This window comes from Erinaceus europaeus, chromosome 14 (genome assembly GCF_950295315.1).
Source record: "Erinaceus europaeus chromosome 14, mEriEur2.1, whole genome shotgun sequence".
Classification (NCBI taxonomy): domain Eukaryota; kingdom Metazoa; phylum Chordata; class Mammalia; order Eulipotyphla; family Erinaceidae; genus Erinaceus; species Erinaceus europaeus.
The window spans coordinates 8,973,826-8,993,735 of record NC_080175.1 but is presented as its reverse complement, the minus strand read 5'-3'; the positions used below and the strand labels follow the sequence as shown (position 1 = coordinate 8,993,735).

Below are 19,910 nucleotides of genomic sequence, written 5' to 3'. Positions count from 1 at the left end.
CCTGGCAGAAATAGCACGAGCCAAGACAGCCAGATAACAAGGCAGCTTATGTAACGAGAACAAGTCCAACAGGCGCCTGAAACACCCGCCCCTCGCTCTCTGTTCCCTTCTGTCTGACACAAACAGCTGTACTCATGAGTTTACACTTCAGATTAAAAAGACTTTGCTGGTGATTATGGTGTTATTTCTAAGTGGCTCTGGTTACTGTAATAAGAGGCAGGGCTGGGCTTCCAGGGAGGTGCGTCTTCACAACAAAAGCAGAGCTGGGAAGTGAAACCCTAGACAAATTAGACCAGGGTTCATATTTCAGTCAGCAGATGCCACAGCCAGGACTGTTGACTGTGCACTGCTCTCTGCTTTATGTCAGTCTACGTAGGTGGCTAGAGATCGGAAAGGGCTTCCATGCAGTTGAACTTTTTTTCTTCTCTTTATTCACTTGTTTCCTGAATTCTGTTTTCTTTTTTATTTCCTTTGTGGTATCAAGGAATGAATCCAGGGTCTTATGTATATACAATACTACTCTGATAAATCCCTGGCCTAATTTTTATTCTATATTTGGGGGCGGTGGGCGGGGGGGGTAGAGAGAGAGAAAAGGAGAAGAAAGAGGAGAAACCAGAGCACTGTTCACCATCGTGGAGTTCCAACGGTGCTGTCCATAGTCCCTTTGAATGATCGTTTGAGTGTCCTCTGGATAAATGCCTAAGAGGGGGTATTGCTATATCATAAGGTAATTCTATTTCTTTTTTTTAATATTTCTTTCTTTATTTATTTCCTTTTGTTGCCCTTGTTGTTTTTTATTGTTGTAGTTATTGTTGCTATTGTTGTTGTTGTTGGATAGGACAGAGAGAAATGGAGAGAGGAGGGGAAGACAGAGAGGGGGAGAGAAAGACAGACACCTGCAGACCTGCTTCACCGCCTTTGAAGCGACTCCCCTGCAGGTGGGGAGCCGGGGGCTGGAACCGGGAACCTTCCACGCCACATGCATTGAACCTGCTGCGCTACTGGCCGACTCCCGGTAATTCTATTTCTATTTGTTGAGGGACTCTCCATACAATCTTCCAAAGAGAACTCCAGTGGAATGTATAATCTACCATGTACAAGAATCTGAGTTCAAACTTCCAGCAACCACATGGAGCATCAAGCTAGGTGGACAGTGGTAGGACAGCGCTGTGGGGTCTCTCTCTCTCCTTCTCACTGTCTGTCTCTCGTCTTCTACCTGATTAAAAGAAAAGAAGAAGAAATGAGTTCTCTGGGAGTGATAGAGTCATGCAGGCATGGAGACCCACCAGTAACTCTAGTGGCAAAAAAGAAATAATAATAATGTAATTCTTCCAGAGGATGTACTTACTGAACTGGATCTTTGCCTGAAGGCTTTCATTTAAGAAACTGAGAAGGGAGGGGAAAGAGAGAGAGAGGGGCCAGGCGGTGGTGCACCTTGTTAAGCACGCACATTACAGTGTGCAAGGATGCAGGTTCTCACCCCTGGGTCCCTACCTTCAAGGGGAAAGCTTCGTGAGTGGTGAAGTAGTGCTGCAGGTAGGGTCTCTCTGTCTCTCTTTCTCTCTATCCTCCCTCTCCTCTCAGTTTCTCTCTGTTTTTTTTCTAATAACAAATAAACAAATTTCTTAAAGAGAGAGAGAGAAAGAGAGGGAGGGAGAAAGATAGGTACCTGCAGACCTGCTTTACCACTTGGGAAGTGTCCCCCAAGCAGGTGGAGAATGGGGTTTTGAACATGGGTCCTTGTGCATGGTGACATGTGTGCTGAAACAGGTTTGCCACCACCTAGCCCACCAGGCATTGGAGATCTTCACTAGAGCCTGCTGGAACCACTTTGCTGCCTTCTTGGAAGCAATTGTCTTTCCAGAGACAGCTCATTTTCTGAGAAGGGATTGAGGACACTCAAGGCAGCCTCTCTCCATTGTACGTTGGGCTGGTACAGTTGCTGGGAATGCACGAAGGAACAAGAGATATGACCTCCTTCCTCTGATGAAGTGTATGGTTTTGTATGGGGACAGATAACAAGTAACACGCATACACACAGAGAGATTTGCAGTTGTGTTAAATGCAAAGAAGCACAGGCAAAACCTGTCAAACAAGCCATATCAGGGAGGCTAGAGAAAACTTCCTGGAGCAAATGATGCTGAAATTAAGGCCCCAAAAAGAGTGGAGTTGGCCAGGCTGAGCTGGGGTGAGATGGGAGGGAGAGCATTCCAAGAATCAGATAGAGCATGTGTGATGGCCCCAGCAGGAAGTGGTGGAGTGAACAAGGGCGAGGGAAGTCAACTGAGACTAAAATCACATGAGAGCCCAGTGCCCAGTCCACAGAAATCCAAACTGTGGCATCAGCTTTTGCCTGAAGGGAGAAAGCCTTATTGCCACTGGAATCAGCAACTGGAGACTCAAGTGTCCGAATCAAGCTCTCCAGTTCCTAAGAGGTGCTAAGACAACAAGGGTATAGTTGCACACAACCCCATAGTTCACCATAGTTCTGCATGCCCTGCTCCCATAAACACCAGAGTTCTCACAAAGACAGTATGACTGCTAGGGAAAAAAAAATCTGTAGAGGACAAGAGAGTTGATATCCTTGGCTCTTGGGTTCACACAGTCAATGCTCAGTGACTTCACTCTGTCCTGGCAGCCCAAAAGCAGCCTTGGACACAGTGAAACTGAGCAAGTTCAGATGCACCCCTGCACATAGGGAGCCTGGCGGTAGCACAGGTTAAGAGCACGTGGCGCAAAGCGCAAGGACCGGTGTAAGGATCTTTCTCTCCCCCTCTCTGTCTTCCCCTCCTCTCTCCATTTCTCTCTGTCCTATCTAACAATGACAACATCAATAATGACAACAACAATAAAAAAAAAAAAGCAAAGGCAACGAAAGGTAAAATAAAATTAATTAATTTAAAAAAACTGCACAGAGACACTGAAATTAGAATTTCTTGTTCTTATGTGTCATATATCGTTCTTCTTCTTTTTTTTTTTTTTACAGAGAGAAATAGAGAGAGGAGAGGAAGACAAAGAAGGGGAGAAAAAGATAGACACCTGCAGACCTGCTTCACCGCTTGTGAAGTGACTCCCCTGCAGGTGGGGAGCCTGGGCTCAAACCGGGAACCTTAGCTGGTCTTTGCGCTTTGCACCATGTGTGCTTAACCTGCTGCGCTAACGCCTGACTCCCTCTTCTTCTTCTTCTTTTTTTTTTTTTTCGCCTTTATCAGTGATTTCGTAATGGGTTTTTTTTGCAAGTCCACAAGTTTTACTCAGATACTACATGAGTAAATCCACTAAGTATACCACAGTAACATAGATTTACATGAATTAAACTTTTTTTTTTTGGCTCCAGGGTTATTGCTGGGGCTCTGTGCCTGCACTATGAATCCACTGCTGTTGGCAGCCACTTTTATCCCATTTTGTTGCCATTCTTGTTGTTATTGCTGTCGTTGTTGTTGGATAGGACAGAGAAATTGAGAGAGGAAGAGAAGACAGAGAAGGAGAAAGATAGACACTTGCAGACCTGCTCCACCACTTGTGAGGCGACCCCCTACAGGTGGGGAGCCTTGTACCAGTCCTCACCTTTGTGCCATGTGTGCTTGACCCGCTGCACTACTGCCCAGCCCCTTAAACATTTTTTTTTTTAATTGAGATTCCACTTCACATCTGTGAGAGTGACTTACATAAGCAAAAGAAGAGATGGTATGTGTTGGTGAGGTTTTGGAGAAAAAGAAACTGATACACTATTAGTGGGAATGCAAACTGGTACCATTCCTATGAAAAACAGCCTAGATAGTCCTTAAATAAAAATGAAAATACCAGTAGGAGGAAGGTGGGGCTGAGAGAACCCTAGGGTCCTTGTGTATAATACTGTGAAAGGACCTAGGTTGTAGGTGAGAGTGTTCTGCAGAGAACTCTCGCAGGGCGATGAGATATTATAGCCATATGTTAATGTCTGCACTGTAAATCATTAACCTTCCCCCAATAAAATACATTTTTAATGAAACTATCTTATGCTCCAGCAATACTGTCCCTAGGCATACATCCAAAGGATATGGAAACACTAATTCAAAGGGACATATGCACTGCTATGTTCATTGCTGCTTTATTCACAGTATCCAAGGGGTGGAAGCAACCTAAAAAATACCCATCAGGGGGTCAGGCAGTAGTGCAGTGGGTTGAGCGCACATGGTGCGAAGCGCAAGGACCGGCACAAGGATCCCGGTTCGAGCCCCCAGCTCCCCACCTGCAGGGGAGTCGCTTCACAGGTGGTGAAGCAGGTCTGCAGGTGTCTATCTTTCTCTCCCCCTCTGTCTTCCCCTCTTCTCTCTATATCTCTCTGTCCTATCCAACAACAGTGACAGCAATAGCACCAATGGTAAAACAACAAGGGCAACAAAAGGGGGAAAGACAGCCTCCAGGAGCAGTGGATCTGTGGTACGAGCAGTGGATCTGTGGCACAGGCACTCAGCCCCAGCAATAACCCTGGAGGCAAAAAAAAAAAAACCTGTTGAATGTAAAACATTAATTCCCCAATAAAAAAATAGTACAATACTCCCTAACACTTCCTCTCCACTTTTTCAAGCTTTGGGTCCATGATTGCTCAACAATTTGTTTGGCTTTGTATGTTAACTCTCTTTTCAGTCACCAGGTTCCAGGTGTCATCAGGATACCGGCCAGACTTCCCTGGATTGAAGACCCCACCAATGTGTCCTGGAGCTCAGCTTCCCCAGAGACACACCCTACTAGGGAAAGAGAGAGGCAGACTGAGAGTATGGACCGACCAGTCAACGCCCATGTTCAGCGGGGAAGCAATTACAGAAGCCAGACCTTCTACCTTCTGCAACCTACAATGACCCTGGGTCCATGCTCCCAGAGGGATAGAGAATGGGAAAGCTACTGGGGAGGGGGTGGTATATGGAGACTGGGCGGTGGGAATTGTGTGGAGTTGTACCCCTCCTACCCTATGGTTTTGTTAATTAATCCTTTCTAAAATAAAAAAAAATAGTACAATAAAAAAAGAACACTATGACATATTTCTCCACTTAATTAAATTTTTTTTTTAATTTTCAAAAAAAAATACCCATCAGAAGATAACTGAATAAAGAAGTTATGGGGTATATAGTCAATGAAATACTACTCTGAAGTTTAAAAAGATGATATTGTGCCTTTTGAAATAAAATGGATGGAACTTGAGGTAATGGCAAACTTCTTTAGTTTTTTGTATGTGTGGTACTGTTTTGATTACTCCTTCATATCTGAATAATAGTCTTGGCACAGTAAATTAGGCTGGCATTTGTTGTCTTTTAACATCCTGACTATGTCATTCTTCTCTCTCTTGGCCTCCATGATTCCTGATGAAAATATGACTTTGCTGCCTGTCACTTTCTTCTTTTCCCTGGTAGCTTGCAAAGTTTTTACTTTGTCCTTGACTTCTGATAGTTTTACAATGATGTGTCTTGGTGTACGTCTCTTTGTGTTTAGGAATCTGAGAATTCTCTCTGCTTCCTGAACATTTATATCTTGACCAAATCTCATATTTGGAATTTTTCCACTATTTATTTGAATATATTTTCTGCACCTTTCCCTCTTGCATATCCTTCTGAAATCCTCTTTAAGTCAGATGTGTGTCTTTCTGAATGGAGTCTTCAGTCTCTCAAATAGTTCCTTCATTTTCACTAAGTCTGTTTTCATTTTCTACTTTAAAGTTAAAGACTGTGGTCAACCTATCCTGTATCCCCTACGTTCTCTCTTCTATATGGGTATGTCTACTTCCATTTGACTTGCTATTTGAGAATGGAATGCACTCAAAGTGTCCTTCAGACCTTGTAGCTATGCCTTCATGTTTTCCATTTTCCTATTGAGTGCATCTTTAAGGTCGTGGGTTTCTTTCTTTATTAATGTGAGGGGTCTGTATTTCTTTAAATTCCTGACAATGTATTGCCTAAATTCTTTCTCTGACAGCTCCTCTGGATTTCACCATTAAGTGCTATATTGATTTTCCAGAACCAATGTTTTCCTGGTTTTACTCTACTATTTTAATTTCTGTTGTGGGTCAGCAGGTGGCACTGGGTTCTGCTCTGTATGTGTGCCATAGGAGAAGGTGAGGAATTTTGAAGAAGAGACATAGAATTATGACACCTGATGTGCCTTAAACATTGCTCTACTCTGGGGATTGGGGCGATGGGAGGGGCTGTGGGACCTCAGACCTCTTCTCTTCCCAGACTCTTTACTAAAAGTGGGAACTCTGCTGTGAGGTCAAAGTCACTTTTCCTGCCTGCAGGGAAGTCTGACCCCATTCACCAGGGTTTCTATGGCAGCTGGGACACCTGAGAGTTTGGTTGACTTACCTGCTGCCACAGGGTACAATGTTCAGTTTCCTGGTTCCCCCAAATAGCTCCCTGAATCCACCAAAAGCCTGTACCCTCTACAGTTCTAAACAGTAATCCCAAGCTACTTCTCCTAAGCTATGTAGTTCCTGAAGTAGTTCCATGTGGGCCCTTGAAATCTGTCACATGTGTTGTATGCTTTACATTGGGTTGTTCTAGCTCTCCCACTGCCAAGAAAATTGGTTCAGTCCTGCTAGTTTCGCGGGCCCGCTTGTCCCCGCCCCAAGGAACCCTGAGAGAGTTCCAGAGTTCCAGAGTTCTTGGCGCCGCCATGTGAGAAAGATGCAAGAGAGTTCTGTTTGGTGATTAGTTTGGGTTAGTTTATGAATCGTTGTTTCTGAATAAAGAAATACAGCTTCCCTGCCCAGCCGTGTGTCCCCAAGTCTCTGTTACCTGCCCGTGAAGCTAGCCCAGCTAGCTGGAGCCTCTGAATTTTAACAACAACATGAATTTTAAACAATTGCAGATACGGTGCTCACTGGAAATGTGGTGCTTGAGTCTTTCTCTCTTTTTCTTCCTGGTCTCATTGTCCATGCACAATCACCAACTTTCAGACAGATATTTTTTTATTTGCCAGAAACCCCAGCTAAACTCTGATGAAATTCATTGAGATGTTTCACTTTAATATTTGTTTTCTGGGGGAGACTCAATTTCCCTAGACTATGCCACCATAGCCCCACCTTGAATGTAGTTTTTGTTTTTATTTTTTAGCCATCAATATTATTATTAGTTCTTAGTGCCTATCCAATGACTTCACCACTCCAGGAAGCTATTTTTTCTCCTTTTTTTTTTTTTTTCCTAACCAGAGCATTGTTCAGCTCTGGCTTATGGTGGTGCAGGGGATTGAACCTGGGACTTTGGGGCCTCAGGCATGAGAGTCTGTTTGCATAACCATTATGCTATCTGCCCTCCACCCTTTTTCTCTTTTAGACAGAGGATGACAGAGAGAAATAGACAGAAAGTGGAGATGGCTGCAGTTCTATTCCACTGCTTGTGGTGCTTGTTATGACTGGCTGTTTAAACTTGGTTCTTCATGCACGGTAATGTGTGTACTCTGCTGAGTGTGACACCACTTGATCATATCAGTGTGAGTTTAATTTGCATTCCCCTAGTAAGTGAAGTTCACTCACTATTTTTATTTATTTTGAACCATTTAAAAAATACACAAAACCATTTTTAGTTCACAGGCTATTCAAAAAACAAAAAGCGTTGCATGTAGTGAACTGTTCCCAGCACTTATCCATTCTCTGCAGGCTACTCAAATTCAGGCAAGCAACTCTCCCTAGCAATGAGTTGGGTATCTAGGCCCTTTGGGTGATGATAATATTGAACCTGCCATTTGACTTTACTCCGATCCTGATCACCCCCTCTGCCTGTGGTCTCTTTGCCTGCCTGTCCTTGGGTCTGCCTTCGTTTGACCACTTGCTGAACACCCATGATTTACACTCACCTCTTAAACTTGAACAGAATCAACACCAACTATCCCGCCACCCTGCCTAGCCCACAGTCTAGCCCAGCACTTAATAACATATAAGGTGGGAGGATAATGGGAGTCCTCTTCCCAGGGGCCACACACTTAATGCACATGCCACTCGCCCATTCAATATGGAAGCACATAGTTCTTTCTTTTTTTTTTTTAATCTGTGATTAATAGAGGGTTACAAAAATGTTAAGATGACATGGTATAGCTCCACACCACCTCTACCACCAAATTTCTGTGTCTCCACCCTCCCACCTTCCAAAGATAACCATCATGGTTCTCACAAGTTTTAGAAATAGTTTAGAAGCACATGTTTCTAGTCAAAGAAACTCACATCTTCCTGGTCAGAAACTCCTATCTTCCTTCCCGGCCTCACTGAGGGAGCACACCCCGCCCTGGGTGAGTACAGTGGAACTGGAATTGCACAATGCAGGAGTCACATTGGCTTGCTTTCACATTTTATTGGGAAGTTCTCCAATGAAAGGAGAAACTCTTCTACAGTAGATGATTTTAGCTACCCACCAGTTCAGTAATCTCTATCCCCTGGGGTCAAGTTCAAAGAGAATTCCAGTGTAATTAAATAAATATAAGCAAGCAATAAATATATATTTATATATATATATATATTTATTTATAAATAAATATAAGCAATAAATATAAGAATTCCAGTGTAATTAAATAAATATAAATCCATTTCTGGATTGCTCTGCTATTCTCTGTGCTACTGGCTTTGGGGGCAGAGAATTCTAGTAGCCTCTCAGAGTTTGGTTTATTTATTTAATTAATTTATTTATTTATTTATTCCCTTTTGTTGTCCTTGTTGTTTTATTGTTGTAGTTGGATAGGACAGAGAGAAATGGAGACAAGAAGGGAAGACAGAGAGGGGGAGAGAAAGACAGACACCTGCAGACCTGCTTCACCTCCTGTGAAGTGACTCCCCTGCAGGTGGGGAGCCGGGGGCTCAAACGGAGATCACATCACATGCACTTAGCCCCCAAGATCGCGTCACATGCACTTAACCCGCTGCGCTACTGCCCAACTCCCAGAGTTTGGTTTATTTCTTAAGAAATTAACTCATCAGTCCCCACTGTGGGTGGAAGGCACTTCTCTAGGGGTATTTGAAATGCAAAGTAAGATGCTCTCAGGGACCCACCAGTCGAAGAGGAGGGGGGAGGAGAAGCAAGATGAGAGGAGATGATTAACATAATGAGTCCGGGTGAGCTGTCTGGGGAAGCTGTTGGTTCAGGGAACGTAGCTGAATCGAGTGGCAGGCATTTCAGTCCATCAGGGTTGAGAATTGGAACCGTAAGTGGTACTTGGAGCAGTGGACTGGAACTGCCCCACGCAGGAGTTCATGGAAGCGTGGAGAGCTTTTCTCTTCTCACAAAGAACCTAAGCAATTACCTCAGCACATCGACTGGGCCAGCAGACTCTAAGGCTGCCGGATTACTACGGCAGTTAGAGGCAAAATAAATTCCCTGACAGCCTTCCAAGTCAGGTGTTGTGGTCTAGAAATCCACCAGCAACTAACAATGCAGAGGACACAAACGCCTCCCCAGCCTCTAGCACTGAGCCTCAAGGTTCCCTGCCCCCAAAATAACAGGTGGCAGATGCTAGCCACAGGGACCCCTCTAGCCCTTGCATCATCATCATCCTCCCACCTTACACATAAGGGGACCCCATTCTACCTGGCGGGGGGGGGGGTGGCAGGGGGAGGCTCGAGGAGGTTTACAAGATAGACTCAGGGTTGGAAGTCAGGTCAGCTAGTCTTAAATCCCTAGTTCTTTTCATGATGGTTCATAGACCAGATCAAAATCCTTTCATCCTCCCACTAAAACAAATGTCTTTAAGTTCAAAAACTTACTGGGGTTGGGGGAAGCAAGTAGCTTTGACCTATGACAAGGGAGGGGCTGGTGGGTAGTGCATTTTGAGGAGGAAAGAAATTGTAGGGGCGGAGACAAGACTTGGAGACAACACCTGCTGTGAGCTCAAAAAGAAAAAAAAAAAACCAGCTTTCAACCTGGGATTCTCGGGAAAGGCCACCAGGTTCCAGATGCTACCATGATGCCAACCCGACTTCCCTGGGCAGACAACCCCACCAATGTGTCCTAGAGCCCCGCCTCCCCAGAGCCCTGCCCCACTAGGGAAAAAGAAAGACAAGCTGGGAGGATGGATTGACCTGTCAACACCCATGTTCAGCGGGGAAGCAATTACAGAAACCAGACCTTCCACCTTCTGCATCCCATAATGACCCTAGATCCATGCTCCCAGAGGGATAAAGAATAGGAAAGCTATCAGGGGATGGGGATGGGATACGGAGTTCTGGTGGTGGGAACTGTGTAGCCTTGTACCCCTCTTACCCTATGGTTTTTCTCAGTGTTTCATCTTTATAAATAAAAATTTAAAAAATTTTAAAAAGCCCAGACAGTGGTGCACCTGGTTAAGTGCACACATTACAGTGCGCAGGGACCCAGCTTCAAGCCCCTGGTCCCCACCTGCCAGGGAACAAACCGTCAGTTTACAAGGGTGGTTGAGACCCTAGGTGTGCAGCTGGAATAGAATCAGAGTAACTGAGAATATTGTTTATCATGTGATGCTTCTATATGTAATCTGGAAAGTTCTACAGAAAGTCAAGTGTGTGTCTGTGTGTGTGTGTGTGTGTGTGTGTGTGTGTCTGTGTCTCTGTGTGTGTGTGTCTGTGTGTGTGTCTGTGTGTATGTATCTGTGTGTCTGTGTGTGTGTCTGTGTGTGTGTCTGTGTGTATGTATCTGTGTGTCTGTGTGTGTGTATCTGTGTGTGTGTGTCTGTGTGTATGTCTGTGTGTGTGTGTCTGTGTCTGTGTGTGTGTCTGTGTCTCTCTCTCTGTGTGTGTGTCTGTGTCTCTGTGTGTATGTGTCTGTGTGTGTGTGTGTGTGTCTCTGTGTGTGTGTGTCTGTGTGAGATGTAGCAGTTTCATTTTGGGGAAGGGGAGGGGGCACTTCCATCCCCACATCTACTGCAGAAGGAGAAATTGGCATTTTTTTCACCAGTGGGTGGATCCTTATAGCTAACTGAACCCAAGTGAAATCCTAAGATAATCAAATGCCTCTCTCTCTCTCTCTCCTCTCTCCTCCTCCTCTCTCCTCTCTCCTCTCTCCTCTCTCCTCTCTCTCCTCTCTCTCTCTCTCTCTCTGTTTGGAAACAGGTAAGGAGGGACTGAAGAGTTAAGCCATAAGAGCCTGGCAGAGAAAGAGCCCATGAGGGAGTCTGTATGCACAGTATTGAGACTGTTTGGTGAGAGGGCAAAAACCAAGAGAAAGCAGCAAAGACATGCAAGCTAAGGAGGGAAGTCTGATGGGGGAACAAGTGGGCAGATAGCTTAGTGGTAGAATACAGGACTTGCACATCTGAGGCCCCAGAGGTTCTGCTGTATGCCAGAGCTGAGCAGTGCTCCAGTCTCTTGTTCTTTTTCTCTCTCTCTCTCCTTCATTCTCTCTCTCTCTCTCACACACACACACAAAATAGATTCTTTGTTAAAAGACTATACAGCAGAGAGACCATATTTCTTCCCTCCCAGTGTCTCTGTGGGTCCCCCGAGTGCCACCAGAGCTCCTTTTCCCTGAACTAGCTGTACAGTGACCAGCTGCCCTGCACTGAGCCTGCTGGGAGCAGCTTTGCTTTCTGCACTGAAAAGAACTGGCTGATGAGGCCCAGCAGGTATTGGGACACCCAGAGCAGGTAGACCAGCTGCCCCAAGCCCCTCCTTAGGGAAAAGAATTTGGGGGAGCCACTTCTTATAGATGAAACAGACACTCCACAGTAGCCTTTGCAAGATCAAAGCCAAGAGAGCACAGGACCACCTGCTCTGGAGAAAGGACACGAGGACCCCTAAAGACACTACCCCAAACCTGCTTTGGACATGAGACTGAGTTCCGTGCAGACTTCTATGACATTCATCAATTACCATTTGGGTATCTGCCTTGACTTTCCTCTGTCTTCTAGCCTCTGCAATCCCCTCAAGTCAGCCCAGTGTATATAAGATAAAAATTGAGCTGGAATAATAAAGATAATGAGACCAGAGATCTTACGTGGAGCACGACCTTGAACTCATCAGTATTCTTCAAAGTTAGGAGGAGACAATTCCCATCACACTTCTAATGAGGAAAAAGAAAAAACTGTTGCTGGAAGTATTTACCTTTCATCTGCTGTGCTGAGAGATGGGGGAGATTTGTCAGCTTTGATCTCTACTTGTTTAATTACCGGGAAATGAAGTGTGCCCCAGCCGGCAGGATCATGAAGTCTCACGCTCGCTGTAAAAGACAGCAGCGAGGGAGCCGGCAGACTGCCCTTTCGTTTATTTCCCCACATCCAAGCTGAGCTAGAGGGAAATGCCCTGATGAGATGACCCTGGTTGGTCCTGCCCTGCGAGGGTACTGAGCCAGCCTCTCTGGGGCAGGGGGCTCTCCTTCCCCTCCCACCCTAAAAGCAAGGCGGGTGTCACCCAGGGTCCTGTGTGGGCTGCCCGAGTCAAGTGTCTGTGCACACACCCCCTGGCCAGGCCCAAGTGAAGGTAAAGACAGTTCTCCCTGTTCTTGATTTTCACCCCTCAGTGCTCCCCTGTGATGAGAAGCAACTGTTCTGAGATGCTGAGTCCTTGCAAAGCTTGGGTCCCTCACCCACCCACCCCCACCATCTTCTAAGTACAGGGTGCTTGCTAGTGTGTTGTCCATCTCCTGCTCAAAAGTGGTGTGGGACAGAGGACTGTCCTTCCTCCCCCTCATTGTCCCATTGGGGAGTCCTTAATAAGGCTCATCTCTGGAAGTCAGGCGGTAGCGCAGCGGGTTAAGCACAGGTGGTGCAAAGCACAAAGACTGGAGTAAGGATCCCGGTTCGAGCCCCGGGCTCCCCACCTGCAGGAGGGTCACTTCACAGGTGGTGAAGCAGGTCTGCATGTGCCTGTTTTTCTCTCTCTGTCTTCCCCTCCTCTCTCCATTTCTCTCTGTCCTATTCAACAACAATGACATCAATAACAACAACAATAAGAACTACCATAAGAAAATAAGGGCAACAAAAGGAAATAAATAAAAATTTTTTTAAATAAAGTTCATCTCTAAAATGAAGGCATTGAATCAAGAGTCTCTTGGGGCCTTTCCCATTTTAATATCCTCTGTCTTTATGGTTCTATTTATTGAACATCTTCTGAAACCAGGCCTCCTGAAGGATGTGCTAGCCACATGGGATGAGAAGGCAGTGATGAAGGTGGTGATGGTGGTGCTGCTGCTGATGGTGGTGATGGTGGTAATGGTGGTAGTAGTAATGATGATTGGTGGTGTTATCAGTGATGGTGGTGATGATGATGATGATGGTGGTAGTAGTATCAGTGATGGTGGTGGTGGTGGTGGTGATGGTGGTGGTGGTGGTGGTGATGGTGGTATCAGTGGTGATGGTGGTGATGATGGTAGTATCAGTGATGGTGGTGGTGTTGATGGTGGTATCAGTGGTGGTGGTTATGATGATGATGGTAATGATGGTGGTGGTAGTAACGATGATGGTGGTGATGATGATGGTGGATGATGGTGGTGGTGGTAATAATGTTGATGGCTGAAACAAGAACAGTTGCTAATACTTACTGAGCCAGGTATTGTGCAAAGGTTGACTCATTTACCTTCACAGAGTCTATCATTATTATCCCCATTTGACAGATGAAGAGACCAAGGACAAAAAGGTTAAGTAAAAAAAAAAAAGAAAAGAAAAAAATTTTAAAAAAAGGTTAAGTAACTTAAGTTGTCATGCAGCATTTGAAGAACAGAGCATGATATCAAGGTATTAACTTCCCTTACCTACCAACCAACAAGACAAGACAGCCACAGAAAACCACATAAGAGAAAAGCATCATAGAGTTAAATGGGGAAGAACAAATGTTAAGATCTAGAAAGAGTCAGAAACCCCATGACATGTGAACCAAACAGCTTTGTTGTGTAAATAAAGTTTTATGGCATATGCATTCATTATCCATGTGTCATCTACAACTACTTTCACATCACAATGATCAAGCCAAGTGTTGTAATAGAGATAGAGTGCTTCACGAAGCCTTGGGTATCCATGCCTGAGCCTTTCAAGCTGACTCTGATGGTGCCCTGCTGGTGGACTCACCTCGCACTGAGGGAGTTCCTGAGATGCAGAAATTTAAGTTCAAACCAACAAAATCCTGGGGGAAACTAGAATAAATTGGTTACCCTGCCTGCTTCCAAGAAGCTCAGAAGAAGGCAGTATTCGCCGAAGTCAAAGAGGCAACAGGGGCCTTGAAGAAGGCATTGAACTTAGGGTGGATAGGAACAAGGCAGAGGGAAGGAGAGAACATACTAGGACAGACACACAGGAGCTGGAAAGACAGCCAGAATGGAATGTGCAAGAGGCAGCGAGTCACCACAGAGCTCCTGAGAAGGGGCTGCTTGAGCAAGGAGTGCTGGTTTGGAAGCAGAGGTAGCAAGCACCCAGTTACCAAAGAAGATTTCACAGAGGACACACCCCGGCAGCAGCCATGCCTGGTTTATGGCAGCCTGAGCTTGTGCCACCTGCTAGATGGCTTGTAAGAATATATCCAAATGGTAAGCGCATCTGTGCTTTGAAAGTCTACAGGAGAATGATTACACTAAAAGCCCCAAATTTCTACCCTACCCTGCGTTTGAGCCTTTGGAAATGTGACCTCCTGCACTTCTTGATGCTGAGTTCAGCCACAAGATTTGCCTTGATGGATGGGTCTTGACCTATAGAGAGCTTTGAAAAAGCCACGTAGGCTCCTGCTTTCTGTCTTCCCCTGAGAATGTGGCCCATATAACAAACTGAAGCTCTCCAGCTGACCAAGTTAAAGCCAAGAGAGATCATCCAACCTACGCCCAACCCCCAGGCATATGAGTTGGCCCAGAATAGCTCAGGCGAGCCCCAATCACGTGGTCAACCTACAATCAATCAATCTCCCCACCCCTCTCTTTTTCCTCCTCCAGATTTATCTCTGGGGCTCAGTACAGCTACTATGAATCCATGGCTCCTAGCAGCCATTTTTCCTTTTTTTTTTTTTTCACTTTATTGGGAGGGTAGTGGGGATAGAAAGGGAGAGAGAAAGACAGACACCTTCAGACCACATGCTTCACTGCCTGTGAAGCATGTCCCCTGCAGGTGGAAAGTGGGGGCTTGGACCCAGTTCCTTGTGCAGGTCCTTGCACATAGTACCATGTGCACTTAACCGGTGTACCACCGCCCAGTCCCCTCAACCTACTATCTCTTGAGCTAAACAAATACTTTGCTTTAAGCTACTGAGAGCGGAGCTGTGTGTTGCACAGCACTAGTGAGCAAACAGATGACTGCCCTGAGTGATTCTTTTCTAAGAATGTCTCTTATGCAGCTAATCAGGCAAACACATAAAGGTGTATGAGCAAGGATAGCTTTTAGAGTGTTGTTAGCAATTGTTTTTGTTTTTTTTTCCAGCAATCGATTGTTTTTAAACTGTGGTCGTCATTGAGAGAAATGAAGAGAGGAGGGGAAGACAGAGAGGGGGAGAGAAACACACCTGCAGACCTGCTTCACCACTTGTGAAGCGACTCCCCTGCAAGTGGGAAGCTGTGGGCTTGAACCAGGATCCTTAAGCCGGTCCTTGTGCTTTGTGCCACGTGCACTTAACCCACTGTCCCTGGTTCAATTCCCAGCAGCACCATAAACCAGAGGTGAGCAGTGCTCTGGAAAGAAAGAAAGAAAGAAAGAAAGAAAGAAAGAAAGAAAGAAAGAAAGAAAGAAAGAAAGAAAGGGGATGGAAAGAGAGAGAGAGAGGAAGGAAGAGTGAGAGAGTAAAACACACAAAACCAAATGTTCAACAATGGGGAAGTAGTTTATCAACGATTAAGTCCAGGAACCAGGCAGTGGTACAAGCAGTTAAGCCCACATATCACCATTGCCACACCTGAGTTTGAGCCCCGACTCCACACCTGCAAGAGCGACATTTCCCGAGTAGTGAAGCAGTGCTGCAGATGTCTCTCTGTCTCTCCCTCTCTAACTCCCCCTCCTCTCTCAATTTCTCCCTGGCCTTTCCAATAAAAATTGAAAAGAATTTGGGAAAAATGGCCGCCAAGAGTGGTGGATTCACAGTGCTAGTGCTGAGCCCCAGCAGTAGCCCTAGTGGTGATAATGAATAAAGTCCAGACAGTTCAATAGGTAGAGTACACACCTGACCGCGCTCGAGGCCCTGGGTGTGAGTCTCGCATCACACAGGAGCCGCGTGTTGAAATATAGACATACAATATATATAGGAATATATATATATATATTCCTATATATAGGAAATATAGCACATATCAATATATATTGACATCGAAAGATCTCCAGGGGCTGGGTAGTTGGATGCATCTGGTTGAAAGCACATGTTACAATGTACAAGGATCAAGATTCAAGCCCCCAGTCCCCACCAAACAGGGGGAAGCTTCACAAGCAGTGAAACTGAGCTGTAGGTGTCTCTCCTTTCCCCTCTCTATCTCCTCCTTCCCATCTCAATTTCTCTCTGTCTTATAAAATAAGTGAATACATTTTTTAAAAAAATAAAAGATTATAGTGTGCAAGGACCTGGGTTTGAGACCCCAGTCCCCACCTGCAGGGGGAAAGCTACGCCAGTGGTGAAGCAATGTTGCAGGTGTCTCTCCCTCTCTATCACCCCCTTCACTCAGAATTTCTGGCTGTCTCCATCCAATAAGCAAAATAAAGATAATAAAATAAAAGTTTCAATTATTTATGGGGCCAGGCAGTGGCACACCTGATTGAGTGTACATATTACAATGTGCAAGGACCCAGGTTCAAGCCACCAGCCCCCACCTGCAGGGGGAAAGTTTTGCAAGTGGTGAAGCAGTGCTACAGGTGTCTCCCTGTCTCTGTCTCTATCTCCCCTTTCCTTCTCAATTTCTGACTGTCTCTACCCAATAAATAAATAAAAAGAATTTTTAAAAATTAAAAAAGAAAAATAAATAAAAGAAAATTTAAAAGAAAAATCTCTACATCATGTTAAAGGAAAAAAAAAGATTTTTCGGGAGTCAGACAGTAGCACAGCGGGTTAAGCGCACATGGCGCAAAGCGCAAGGACCGGCGCCAGGGTCCCGGTTCGAGCCCCTGGCTCCCCACCTGGGTTCAGGCCCCCGGCTCCCCACCTGCAGGGGAGTCGCTTCACAGGAGGTGAGGCAGGTGTGCAGGTGTCTCTCTTTCCCTCCCCCTCTGTCTTCCCCTCCTCTCTCCATTTCTCTCTGTTTCATCTAACAATGACAACGACATCAATAACAATTAAAAAAAGATTTTTCAAAGTCTCTTCAGGCATGATTTGTTATTTTTGTGGAATTTGTAAGACAACATGGCTGATTTGTATAGACAGGAAAAATTAGGAAAATGCCACCCAAACAAGCTTTTTCTCTAGACAGAAAAGCAGGGTTTTGAGTCCTCAGAAAACTCTGCCCTCCCCACAGGTCCTCTGCTTCCTGAAGGTTCCCCTTCGTGGCCGATGGCCCAGGAGAATAGGACCCATTTGAGGGGGAGGTGGGTGGAAGGAGGAGTACCAAGTCCCAGGGTGACTTTTTGGGCATGGGGAGGGTGATGTCACAGAAAAGTCACCCCTTCTCAGCCACCTTCAAACAGCATGGAAGTCACCCCTGAAACCAAATCCAGCCATGGCTTTCGGGGGGGAAAAGTCTCCATACCAGTCATAATATTTGGGGAGTGAGACTGACTTTCCAATATTTTAATAACCACCTCACTGCCGCTGGAAGTCCTCTGTAGCTGGTCTCAAGGGTCTTCCTGGGACGGTGCGCTTAATGAGGTTTATAATTCAATATAACTACATCTGCATCTTTAATTATGACTAACATTTAATCTTCCCCAAGCCACTTGAATTGGAAGAGCTAAAATTAGCCCTGCTGTGGCTGAATCTGATAATAAAACACCCATGACATTCAGAGCCAAAGTGTACTCGTTTCACCGGTGTGACTGACACATTTACCATTGGCCGGAACTACACAGATATTCCCCACAGTCCTTCCAACTGTAACGGAGAACAATGTCTTCAGTGATTCCCCTGTTAGACCCTGAGGCCTCTAGAGTAGACAAGGACCTGAAGTGAAGAAGCAAAGGAGTCCCACAGTACTTTTTTTTTGGAGGGAGGGAGGAAGGAGGCCCAGAGAGGTCAAGTCATTTGCCCAAAGTCACACAGCAAGTTAACAGGTAGGGCATATTTCAGGAAATAAAATCCTGGATTTTTGAATCTCTGCTCAGTATATTATTTGTCACTCTGCTCTCTCTCTCTCTCTCTTTTCTTTTCTTTTTTTAAATTTCTTTATTGGGGAATTAATGTTTTACATTCAACAGTAAATACAATAGTTTGTACATGCATAACATTTTTCTGTTTTCCATATAACAATACAACCCCCAGTAAGTCCTCTGTCATCCTTCTTGGACCTGTATTCTCCCCCCACCCACTCACCCACTCTCTCTCTCACTTTTTAAATTTTATTAATGATTTAATACTGATTTACAAAATTACAAGGTAGTGGGTGTAATTCCACCACCAGAGTTCTGTGTACCCATTCCCTCTGTTGGAAACTGCAGTAGTCCTCCCAAGGTCACAGATATGGGTTGACTATTATTTCTGTAACTGTCTATATTTATATCTATTTGCCCATTTTTTCCCTATGGCCCCGCCATCTCTTCCTTTCGCAGTCACGCCTACACCTCTTACTACTTCCGAGGGTCCCCTCCCCTCTTCCTCTTCTCTCTCTGGGTCCTGATGGTGTTGGAGCTCAGAGCCCTCTGGTCATCATCTCTAACATTCCTCCCCCTCTAGGAGTAAGGAGCGAACTTCTTTTCGTGGTGCAGACAGTGGGAGTTCTGGCTTCTGTAATTGCTGCTCCACTGGACATGAACGTTGACTGGTCGATGCATATGCCCAGCCAGTTTCTATCTTTCCCTAATGTAGCAGGGCTCTAGAGACGTGAGGCTCCAGGCGTCATCTCTCTGTTGATGCCTTGGCAAACATGGCTAAAGTTGGCCATCATTTTTTTTTTTTTTGGCCGAACTCCTCTTATCAACCACCACCTATACCTCCCCTTAGAGATTTCAGACAAGATACCATTCAAGGACACTGCGCACCATGTCCCTATTCCAAACTCAACACAATAACATGTAAAATATAAAAAGAAGGACCAGCAAAACAACTCCCTTGGGTAGTGTGCTGCTCTGTGATATGCATGACAGAGGTTCAAGCCCACCCCCACACCCCCTACTGCATGGAAGGAGGTTTTGGTTTTGTGGTCTCTTTGCTTCTCTCTCTCTGCTTCTGTGTCTCAAGATTTCAATCTGAAAAAAAAAATTCAACAAGGTGAGAATCAATGGGCCCATGGTGTAGCTCACCTGGGAAGGCACCCACTTCGCCATGCATTTGACCTGGGTTCCAGTCTGGTCTCTACAGCACTGGGAGGAAGCTTCAGTGTTGTGGTGTCTCTCTGTTTCTGTCTCCGTCTCTCTCTCTCCCTATCTGAAAAGGTAGGCCTGGAGCAGTGAAGTGCCAGCAATGAGGAAAATGAATAATAATTAAAAAGGAGAAAATAGGGCAGAGGCGCACTTGGTAGAGTGCACATGTTACCATGGGGAAGGACCCAGGTTCCAGTCCCCGGTCCCCACCTGCAGAGGAAAAGCTTCACAAGTGGTGGAGCAAGGCTGCAGCTGTCTCTCTCTTTCTCTCCCTATCTCCCTCTCCTCTCTCAATTTCTGTATATATCAAATAAACAAAAGTAATTTTTAAAATTTTTAACTATATTTATTTATTTATTGGGTAGGAACAGCAAGAAAGCTAAAAGGAAGGGGAGACATAGAGGGAGAGAGAGACAGCTAGAGGAGAAGGAGGAAGAAGAGTAGCCAGGTGGTTCACTGCTCACTGCTCGCGTGTACATATAACCGTGCTCAAGGACCCAGAGCCTCACTTCACTGCTTGCATGGTTTGCCCCCTGCACGTGGGGGCTGGGGGCTCAAACCAGGATCCTTATGCATTATAACATGTG

General features: G+C 45.4%; 1 long non-coding RNA gene across 1 annotated transcript; it reads left to right on the top strand.

Moving 5' to 3' along the window:
- Window positions 1-284: 284 nt before the first annotated feature.
- LOC132532625 (uncharacterized) lies at window positions 285-5,181 on the top strand. The gene is made up of 2 exons (XR_009544548.1): window positions 285-1,015; window positions 4,630-5,181. It is a non-coding gene; the product is annotated as an uncharacterized LOC132532625 (long non-coding RNA).
- Window positions 5,182-19,910: the final 14,729 nt, after the last annotated feature.